The following is a 10,982-nucleotide window of genomic DNA, read 5'->3' on the forward strand; positions in this document are numbered from 1 at the left end:
TGTCAAAGTGAAAAGGTTACACTAATGGTGTAAGAATAAGTATAATGTAAACTTAAGGTGTAAGAATAAATATAGTGTAAACTTAATATGGACTTTAATGTTTGATACTAACATGTTTTGTATTTGTTATCTTATTCACTCTTTAATACTTTACTTGTTAAATGATTAATCTTGATTTATGTTGTATAACACTTGGTACAACAAATGCTTGGCACTTTCATAGTTCATATTGTATGGTATAACCGACACTTGAGCTATGAAAGGAACTTGATTTGTTGTTAACATAAGTTATAATCATAAATGTTTGACGAGATTTACAAGTATTAGCATTAATCGAATAAGATGACTAATATAATCATGTTAACAATCTATAATCTGATTGGAACCTCCTTTATGTGTGGTTTCCAATTGAATAATAAGAGTTTATATTATACTTGTTTGACATACCATTAGTGGAACCTCTAACCTTGACATTTGTTATTATTATTGTTTAATCCTTACATTAATTTTCCATCTCCAAGTTCTCATCATCATCTTCTTCTTCTCTTTCTTTATTATTATTATTATTATTATTATTATTATTATTATTATTATTATTGTTGTTGTTGTTGTTATTGTCATTGTTGTTATTATTGTTATTACTATTATTATTGTTGTTGTTGTTATTATTATTATTGTTATACTATTCTCTTTTATGATTTGTACAATTAACCTCCCTATGGTTCGACCCCGGTCTTGCCGGGTTATTTATTACTTTGACACTCCTGCACTTGGGAGAAGACATCAATCTTTCAGTCGTGTCAAGTTTTTGGCGTCGTTGCCGGGGAGGTAAGTTTTGTATAAATTATAATATTTATTTCATTTTCTCTTTTCTCTTTTCACTTTTCTTGTATATAACTTTGTTTCTTTTGTCTTGTTTCTTCTTCTTTTGTTTTCTTTTTCCTTTTATTCTATTCCTACACATGCATGAGAGTGTGGTCACGTACGTCAAGTGGTAGACTTTGTAGGATATCCTCATCATTTTTAGAAAATATGGCCGAAGAAGATAATCAATCATTTCATAATGAGAATAATGAGAATAATCGTGCTAGAACACTTAGAGACCACATGAATCCCACAAGAACAAGTGCACCATCATGCATAGTTTTCCCTCCCGATGCATTTCATTTTAATTTTAAACCAGGTATTATTCAACTTTTACCTTCTTTTCATGGCTTAGAATTGGAAAATGCATACTTGCATTTAAGGGAATTTGAGGAGGTCTGCAACACATATAATAATTTAAATTGTAGCATGAACACCATCAGATTAAAGCTCATATAATAATTTAAATTGTAGAGGGAATTTGAGGAGGTCTGCAACACATATAATAATTTAAATTGTAGGATGAACACCATCAAATTAAAGCTTTTTTCTTTTTCATTTAAAGATAAAGCTAAAACATGGCTACAACATTTAAGACTAGGATGCATTCGTGCTTGGGATGACATGCAACAACACTTTTTAAAGAAGTTTTTCCCATCTCATAGAACAAACTCTTTCAAAAGACAAATCACCACTTTCACTCAAAAACCAGGAGAAACATTTTACAAATGTTGGGATAGGTATCGAGACTTGCTTAGTACTTGCCCTCATCATGGTTTTGAAACATGGAGATTGGTTTCACATTTCTATGAAGGGTTAACACCTAAAGATAGGCAAATGGTTGAATTGATGTGCAATGGAACTTTTGAAGATAAAGACCCTAATGAAGCAATGGAGTACTTAGACTTGTTAGCTGAAAATGCTCAAAATTGGGACACCGCAGGTACATATGAGGCACCGAGTAAAACTCAACCTGATACATCTAGTGGAGATATGTACAACCTTAGGGAAGATCATGACCTCCAAGCCAAGTTTGCATCTTTAGTTAAAAAAGTCGTGGCACTAGAATTGAAAAAGAGTGGTCAATTAAAATCTGTTGAAAACATAGTGTGTCAAATATGTGAAACAAATGAACACTCAACCAACGATTGTCCAACCTTGCCTTCTTTTAAGAAATGTCTCCATGAACAAGCCTATGCTTTAAATAGTTTCGAAAGGTCCAATCACAACCTATATTCACAAACATACAATCTTGGTTGGAAAAATCACCCAAATTTCAATTGAAAGAGTGACAATGCACAAACTTCACCACCACAGTTTCAAGCACACCATAATTTCCAAAATTATTATAGATATGCACCTCCTTATGCTCCACCTCCTAGATGAAATTTTGAGGAAACTTTGTATGCATTCGTTGAAAAGCAAGAGAAAATCAACAGTCAACTTGCTCAAAGCATAACAGATTTTAAAGATACTCTTGCAAAATTAACATTTGCTCTCAGTTTTCAAGAGAAAGGTAAGTTTCCATCTCAACCACAACAAAATCCCAAGGGGCAATACAATGCAAATGCAAGTAGTTCTGGAAGCCAACACACGGATCAAGTCAAATCAGTCACTACTCTGCGCAGTGGTAAGGTTATTGAAAAACCCTCTCTTGAACCTTATGAGAAAGATGATGAGTCAATCTCTGAGGGTAAGGAAGGGGTTGAATCTGAAAATTGCAAAGAAAAGACTGATTCTCCGCCAGCACTTCCATTTCCTCAAGCCATGACCAAACAAAGGAAAGTCAATCACAACTCTGAAATTTTTGAAATTTTCAAACAGGTAAGGATCAATATACCTTTGCTGGATGCTATTAAACAGGTTCCTTCCTATGCTAAATTTTTGAAAGATATATGCACTGTGAAGAGGAAACTGAATGTGAAAAAGAAAGCCTTTCTAGCCGAACAAGTAAGTGCTATTCTTCAAAACAATAATGCTTTGAAATATAAAGACCCTGATTGTCCTACAATTTCTTGCTTTATTGGAGAGCATAAAATTGAAAGAGCCTTACTTGATCTCGATGCTAGTGTGAATTTACTTCCATATTCAGTTTTTCAGAGTCTCAATCTATGTGAGTTAAAACCAACTTCTATAACTCTTTTACTTGCCGATAGATCTGTAAAAGTGCCTAGAGGAATAATTGAAGATGTGTTAGTACAAGTTGATAAATTCATTTATCCTGTGGATTTTATTGTCTTGGACACACAACCTGTTGAAGGATGTAATTCATTCCTGTTATTTTAGGACGTCCATTTCTTGCAACTTCTAATGCATTGATTAATTGTAGGAATGGACTGATAAAGCTATCATTTGGAAATATGACATTGGAGATGAATACTTTCAACATTTGCAAGCAACCTAGAGATGATAATGATTTACAGGAAGTGAACTTTACTGAAAAATTAATTCATGATCAATTTCCAACCACTTCCAATGAAATTGAGATTGATGAATTTGATGATTTGCAAATGATTTATTTTCAGGAAGAATTAAAGACAAGTAATTGGAGGCCACAAATTGAGGAATTGCCACCACGATCAATTAAGTCCATACCTTCAAGTGTTCAACCACCAAAACCTGATTTGAAGCCATTGCCATCCAATCTCAAATACTCATTTTTGGGAGAAAATGAAACTTTTCCGGTAATAATCTCTTCCAAACTTAATGCACATCAAGAAGGTAAGTTATTACAAACTCTAAAAATGCACAAAAATGCATTAGGATGGACCATAGCTGATATAAAAGGAATTAGTCCTTTGATTTGTACACACATAATTTATTTAGAGGAAAATGCTAAACCCTCTAGAGAAATGCAACGAAGGCTAAATCCTAATATGAAAGAAGTAGTGAAAAATGAAGTCATTAAGCTTCTAGATAATGAAATCATTTATCCTATTTTTGACAGCAAATGGGTAAGTCCTACCCAAGTTGTACCCAAGAAGTCTGGAGTCACTGTGATAACAAATGAGAACAATGAGTTAATTCCCACTAGAACTGTTACTGGTTGCGCATGTGCATTGACTATAGGAAACTTAATTCAATGACTAGAAAAGATCATTTTCCTTTACCTTTCATGGATCAAATCCTAGAAAGAGTTGTAGGTCATGAATTTTATTGTTTCCTAGATGGCTATTCGGGTTACAACCAAATTGAAATTGCATTGGAAGATCAAGAGAAGACTACTTTCACATGTCCATTTGGTACTTTTGCATATCGTAGGATGCCTTTTGGATTATGTAATGCACCAGCCACATTTCAAAGATGCATGCTTAGTATATTTAGTGATATGGTTGAACATTTTCTTGAGATTTTCATGGATGATTTTTCTGTTTTTGGCGATTCATTTGATGATTGTTTGACTAACTTAGAAAAGGTTTTGACCAGGTGTGAAGAGAAGAATCTTGTGCTGAATTGGGAAAAATGTCATTTTATGGTAACAAACGGCATTGTACTTGGTCACATTGTTTCATCAAAAGGAATTGAGGTTGACAAATCTAAAATTGAGTTAATTGCAAACTTGCCAACACCAAAATCTCTTAAAGATGTTAGATCATTCCTAGGACATGCTGGTTTTTATAGAAGGTTCATCAAAGATTTTAGTGTAATATCTAAGCCTTTAAGTAACCTTCTAACAAAGGATACTATTTTTGAATGGACTGAACATTGTGAAGAAGCCTTTGTTAAACTTAAAAACTTGCTTACTTGTGCTCCTATCATTCAACCTCCTGAATGGTCATTACCTTTTGAAATAATGTGTGATGCCAGTGATTATGTCGTAGGTGCTGTTTTGGGACAAAGAAAAGATAAGAAACCTTATGTAATTTACTATGCAAGTAAAACTTTAAATAGTGCTCAAACGAATTATACCACCACTGAAAAAGAATTACTTGCAGTAGTATTTGCATGTGAAAAATTCAGATCTTCTCTTGTTGGCTCACCTGTTGTTGTTTTTAGTGATCATGCAGCATTGAAATATCTTCTTTCTAAGAAAGATTCTAAGGCTAGATTGGTGCGGTGGATTTTATTACTTCAAGAATTTGATATCACAATCAAAGATAAGAAATGCAGCGAAAATGTTGTTGCAGATCACTTGTCAAGATTGACAATAGATTCAAAAACTGACACAACACCAATCGATGACTACTTTCCTGATGAATCTTTACTTTCTATCTCTACAATGCCTTGGTTTGCTAATATTGTCAATTTTCTTGTTTCAGGACAATTGCCAGCTCATTGGAGTACCCAAGATAAAAGAAAGTTCTTGAACAAAGTGAAGAACTTTTATTGGGATGATCCTTATTTATTCAAATATTGTCCTGATCAAATATTTCGAAGATGCATTCCTGACGATGAGGTAAGTAGTGTCATTAAATTTTGTCATTCTGAGGCATGTAAGGGCCATTCCTCGTCAAGAAAGACAACCGCAAAAATGTTACAAAGTGGATTTTATTGGCCCACCATGTTCAAAGACTCACATGCATTCTGCAAGTCTTGTGAAAATTGTCAAAAGTTGGGATCTATTTCAAAACGTCACATGATGCCTTTAAATTCTATTATTGTCATTAAGATCTTTGACTGCTGGGGTATAGATTTCATGGGTCCATTCCCTTCATCATTTGGTTTCTTATACATATTAGTCGCAGTAGATTATGTTTCAAAATGGATAGAGGCAATTCCAAGACGAAACAATGATCACAAAACAGTGATAAAGTTTTTGAAAGAAAATATTTTGAGTCGATTTGGAGTCCCTCGAGCCATAATAAGTGATGGTGGAACACATTTCTGCAACAAGCCATTTGAGTCTTTAATGAAGAAATATGGAATCACACACAAAGTTGCCACCCCTTATCACCCTCAAACAAGTGGACAAGTAGAGCTTGCTAATAGGGAGATCAAACATATTTTGGAGAAAATAGTGAACCCTAATAGGAAAGACTGGTCTTTAAGACTTAATGATGCACTTTGGGCTTATCAAACTGCTTATAAAACATCATTAGGTATGTCACCTTATAGACTAGTCTATGGAAAACCTTGTCACTTGCCTGTGGAACTTGAACATAAAGCTTATTGGGCTATTAAAGCTTTCAATTCAAATCTGGATGATGCTAGTCAACTGTGAAAATTATAACTAAATGAGCTTGAGGAAATAAGAAATGATGCATATGAAAATTCAAGAATTCATAAAGCAAGAATTAAAGAGTTTCATGACAAGAAAATACTGAGAAAAACATTCAATATTGGTCAAAAAGTCTTGTTTATAATTCTCGACTGCATTTATTTCCTGGAAAATTAAGATCAAGATGGAGCGGTCCTTTTATTGTGAAATATGTGTATCCATATGGGGCCTATGACATCGAGAATCCAAAGAATGGCAATGTTTTCAAGGTAAATGGACATCGTCTGAAAGTTTACTTTGACGAGTTTTCAGTTGAACATGACTCTATTGAATTGGGTGATCCTCTATATAAACATTGATGTTTTTTTGAGTGATTTTTGTTAGTTTCTCTCACCCTGGTCAAATGGTGGATAATGGAACTCCGTGACTTAAGTGGGTTCTTTCAGTTTCCCACAATAACTGATATCTGTGTATATATTTGTGTAATTCTTTGAATCTCTCTTCCAATTCTCATTTGAAAATGGACACTAATCTTGAAAAATTGAAAAAGTATTTTCCCGCTCTGCCTCAGAATGCGATTACAAAAATTTACCGTGCTAGATGTGCAAGATTGAGATTATTAATGAATCATGGAATTCCTGAAGATATTCGCTGGTTGATTGAAGTAAAGGTCCGATTATCAGGTGAGTCCTCTAACTCCTTCATTTCACAGATGCTTGGAACAGGTAAAAGCACTTTTGCAAAGAAACGTCGTGCAAAAGGACTAGAAGTCTGTCATCGATGTGCTAGATGGACTTGTAATACACAATGTCGTTCTTTAGGAATGGTATCTATAAACCGTGAAGATAAAATACAATTCATTAAGGATGGCCTGAGTAAGGAGTCTTTAGATAATCTTCTATGGACTCTAGAGACGCATCCTAGTGGAGATGTGCATCGTGTAATTCATGATTTATGGCCACTATTTCATAAAGAACATGATCGACTTAGTCTTGGGAATCTGACTAAAAAAGACCTTGTTTGCCAGTTTTTAAGAAAACTGGATGGGAAGCCTATCCCCGACCCATAGAGGGCGTTTAAGCCGTTCTTGGACGTAAAACCAAAGGAAGATGTGAGCCATAATCACAACTACCTGTACATACACATGCTTTTTTTAAAAGTAAATAAATAAATAAATAAAAAGAGAGAGAGAGAGTGTGACACTCTAGTTGGCCTACATATAGGTGTTATGATTGCCTTTCTAATTTCTCATCTATAAAACCCTCTCTTCCTTCCTTTCATTTCTACTCAACCCATACATTCAACAAATACAGAAGTGTGTAGAAATGACAAGTTCCTCATGTGATCATATAAGAAATATTTGTGTTTTCGGTGGATCTAGTCCTGGGAAAGAAAAGGAGTTTTTAGAATCAGCAAATCATCTTGGTCAAGTGCTAGCTGAGAGAAAGATTCATTTAGTGTATGGGGGAGGCAGTCTTGGGTTAATGGGAGGTGTGTCAATAGCTGCATTTTTAGGAGGTAGTCAAGTTTTGGGGGTTGTTCCCGAAGCTTTAGCACAAGGGGACATCATTGGAAAAACAATTGGAGAGGAACTTCAAGTCTCCACAATGTCAACTCGAATGAATGCAATGTTTAACCATGCTGATGCCTTCATTGCTTTACCAGGTGGTCTAGGAACATTGGAAGAGATATTTCATATTTCCTCTTGGGCTCAATTGCACATTCACCATAAACCCATAGGTTTGTTAAATGTTAATGGTTATTATGATAAGTTGTTGTTTTTTCTTGATCATGATGTGGAACAGGAATTTCTAACATCTTCTACACGACAAATCATAATCTCTGCTGTTACTGCTGAATAATTAATTGACCAGCTACAATCCTTCATTCCTGTAATTAATCCTTCCATGAGTCGCATAAATTGGTCAACTAAGGAAAGCCGTAAAAAGCTTAGATTGGATTTGAGCCTTCATTTGTGAATTTTTGTGTCTTTTGGTTTTATTATTGTGTTTTGTTATTTCTTAATTTTGTTTCAGTGTGTTTCAGGTTTGTCAGTGTTTGTTATTTCAGGTGATATCTTCTATACTCTATCTTTCTACCTTTGAACATTGAGGACAATGTCTTGTTTTGGTTGGGGGGAGAGGGTAGTAGTTGATAAAAAAAAGAATTGTTTTTCATTTCGTAAAGCATGTGCATAATTGTTGTTACTAGGATGGCAGAGTAAAGGAGCTCTTTTCTTAAAGTGACTCTTGAGACACATCTTAGTAACCATTCTTAACAAGGTCTATTATAATACTTCTTGAAATATTCAGATTTACATACTCTCGCATTATTATCACTTAATTCTGCTCATATACTCATTTAACATGCATTCTTAAACCTTAATTTTCACACACACACTTTAACATATGATTGTGGGTTGCACATTGGATTATTACATTATTTATGTTCTTTTGCTAAAGGTAACAACTAAGGGAAAGGGATTGTATATAATTAAAAAAAAAGAAAAAAAAAAGAAAAAAAAAAGAAAAAAAATGATAATAATAAAAATCTAGATAAATTTGGTTTCGTAGCCTTCCTAACCTAAGCAATTAAGCCCCAAGGGGTGCTTTAACACCTAATACCCTAAAGTCAATTGACTTGGGAGCTATTGGCCCAACGCTTGTTACATGGGTTGAGGAGAAAAGCTTAAGGAAATCAAACATTGCACTATCTACATATCAGTATCTGCGACCCGAGTTACTAAGCTCGTAGGGGTGTCTTAACACCTAATGCCCTAAGACCAACTGGTCTGGGAGTCATTAGCCGAAAGCTCATTACATGGGTTAAAGATGCATGGTGTTTTTAAATTATATGTTTATATATTTAAAATAAAAGGAAGAAAAAAAAAAGACAAAAATAATATTCTCAACCCAAGGAAGTTAACCTTAAACATTAGAACAAAATTTTTGTTTTCTTCCAAGAAAAGCCCATAATTATGTGTTGATACATTGAGCACAAAAGAAAGGTTTATGAATATCTTGATAAGATGTATTGAGCAGGTATATAAATTTAACGAGAGTTTGTTTATCTAGATAGGTTAATGGAAGTTAAATGATGAATACATTGCTTTATGGAATTTGCAAATTGTTTTTCTATTTTAACGCTTTGATTACTAGGGACTAGTAATAAGCTGGTTGGGGGGTGTGATTAGTACTTAAAAGTGCATTTTTATCATGGTTTTATATCATCATTTTGCACTTGAAGTATCAATAACTCCTTAACTAAAATATGTTTTATAATAATGTATCTAATAATATAAGATACCTATAATTTATGGTAAATGTCTATTTTTAATGCAGGCCTATCACATAAATGAAAGGATTGATTGATGAATTTAAGAACTGAAATTGAAAGGATAAAGAGATGGCAAAAGTCTATTTTTAATGCAGGCCTATCACATAAATGAAAGGATTGATTGATGACTTTAAGAACATAAATTGCAAGGGCAAAGAGATGACCAAAATTAGAAAAGAGATGTCGGTGCAATCCAAACCGGAACACTGTTCGATAATTGGGTTATATCTGGAGTTATAGATCTCAGATTTAGGTCTACTTTATATGGATGGAAAGCTAAGACATAGGCCTACAACTTTCATATGGAGCCCAAGATCTAAAAAGGCCATTTTCAAGTCCAAATTATTGCAGCAACAAAGAAGCCCGAAGCTATCCTCCAGCCCGAGCACTATTCAGTATTTTGGCCATATCTGGAGTTCTAGAAGTCTAAATGAGCTGAATGTTTTACACAAGAACGCTGAGACAATTGTCTACAATGTTCCTGTGTTCAAGTGGCTCCAATTTTGACGTTATCAATGACATTTTGGGCAGACAAGAAAAGATAAGGATTGCCACCAAGTTAAGAGTTAGCCACCCACTCATGAATTAGTCATCAAATCAATAGTTTCCAATTTTGGCGTATAAAAGGAGGCATTTGCCATGCATTTAGGCATCTTGGTGTTCAGATCAAGATCATGCTCTTGCTTTCTCTTTTTGTATTTTTTGTAATGTTTATGCTTTGCTTTCATTAATATCAAGTTTATGCCTTTCATTTCCTTGCATTTACTTAGTTAACTTTAATCTTATTCATGTTCTTATTTTGTTTATTTATTTTTCTTTCTTTCATTATGTCTAACTAAGTTTATTATGTCAAGGTGAAAAGGTTACACTAATGGTGTAAGAATAAGTATAGTGTAAACTCAATATGGACTTTAATGTTTGATACTAACATGTTTTATATTTGTTATCTTGTTCACTCTTTAATACTTTGCTTGCTAAATGACTAATCTTGATTTATGTTGTATAACACTTGGTACAACAAATGCTTGGCACTTTCATAGCCCATAATGTATGGTATAACCGACACCTGATTGACACTCTCATAGCCCATACTATATGGTATAACCGACACCTGAGCTATGAAAGGAACTTGATTTGTTGTTAACATAAGTTATAATCATGAATGCTTGACGAGATTTACAAGTATTAGCATTAATTGAATAAGATGACTAATGTAATCATGTTAACAATATATAATCTGATTGGAACCTCCTTTGTGTGTGGTTTCCAATTCAATAATATGTTAATAATCTATAATCAAATTGGAACCTCCTTTATGTGTGGTTTCCAATTGAATAATAGGAGTTTATACTATACTTGTTTGACATACCATTAGTGGATCCTCTAACCTTGACATTTGTTATTATCACTGTTTAATCGTTACATTAATATTCCATCTCAAAGTTCTCATCTTTTTCTTCTTCTTCTTCTCTTTCTTTATTACTACTACTACTACTACTACTACTACTACTACTACTACTACTAGTATTATTAGTATTCTTATTGCTACTACTATTATTGTTGTTGTTTATAATTATTGTTTATAATTTGTACAATTAACCTCTCTGTGGTTCGACCCCGGTTT

The sequence above is a fragment of the Populus euphratica genome, unplaced genomic scaffold, assembly GCF_000495115.2.
Source record: "Populus euphratica unplaced genomic scaffold, PopEup_1.0 scaffold841.1, whole genome shotgun sequence".
Taxonomy (NCBI): Eukaryota; Viridiplantae; Streptophyta; class Magnoliopsida; order Malpighiales; family Salicaceae; genus Populus; species Populus euphratica.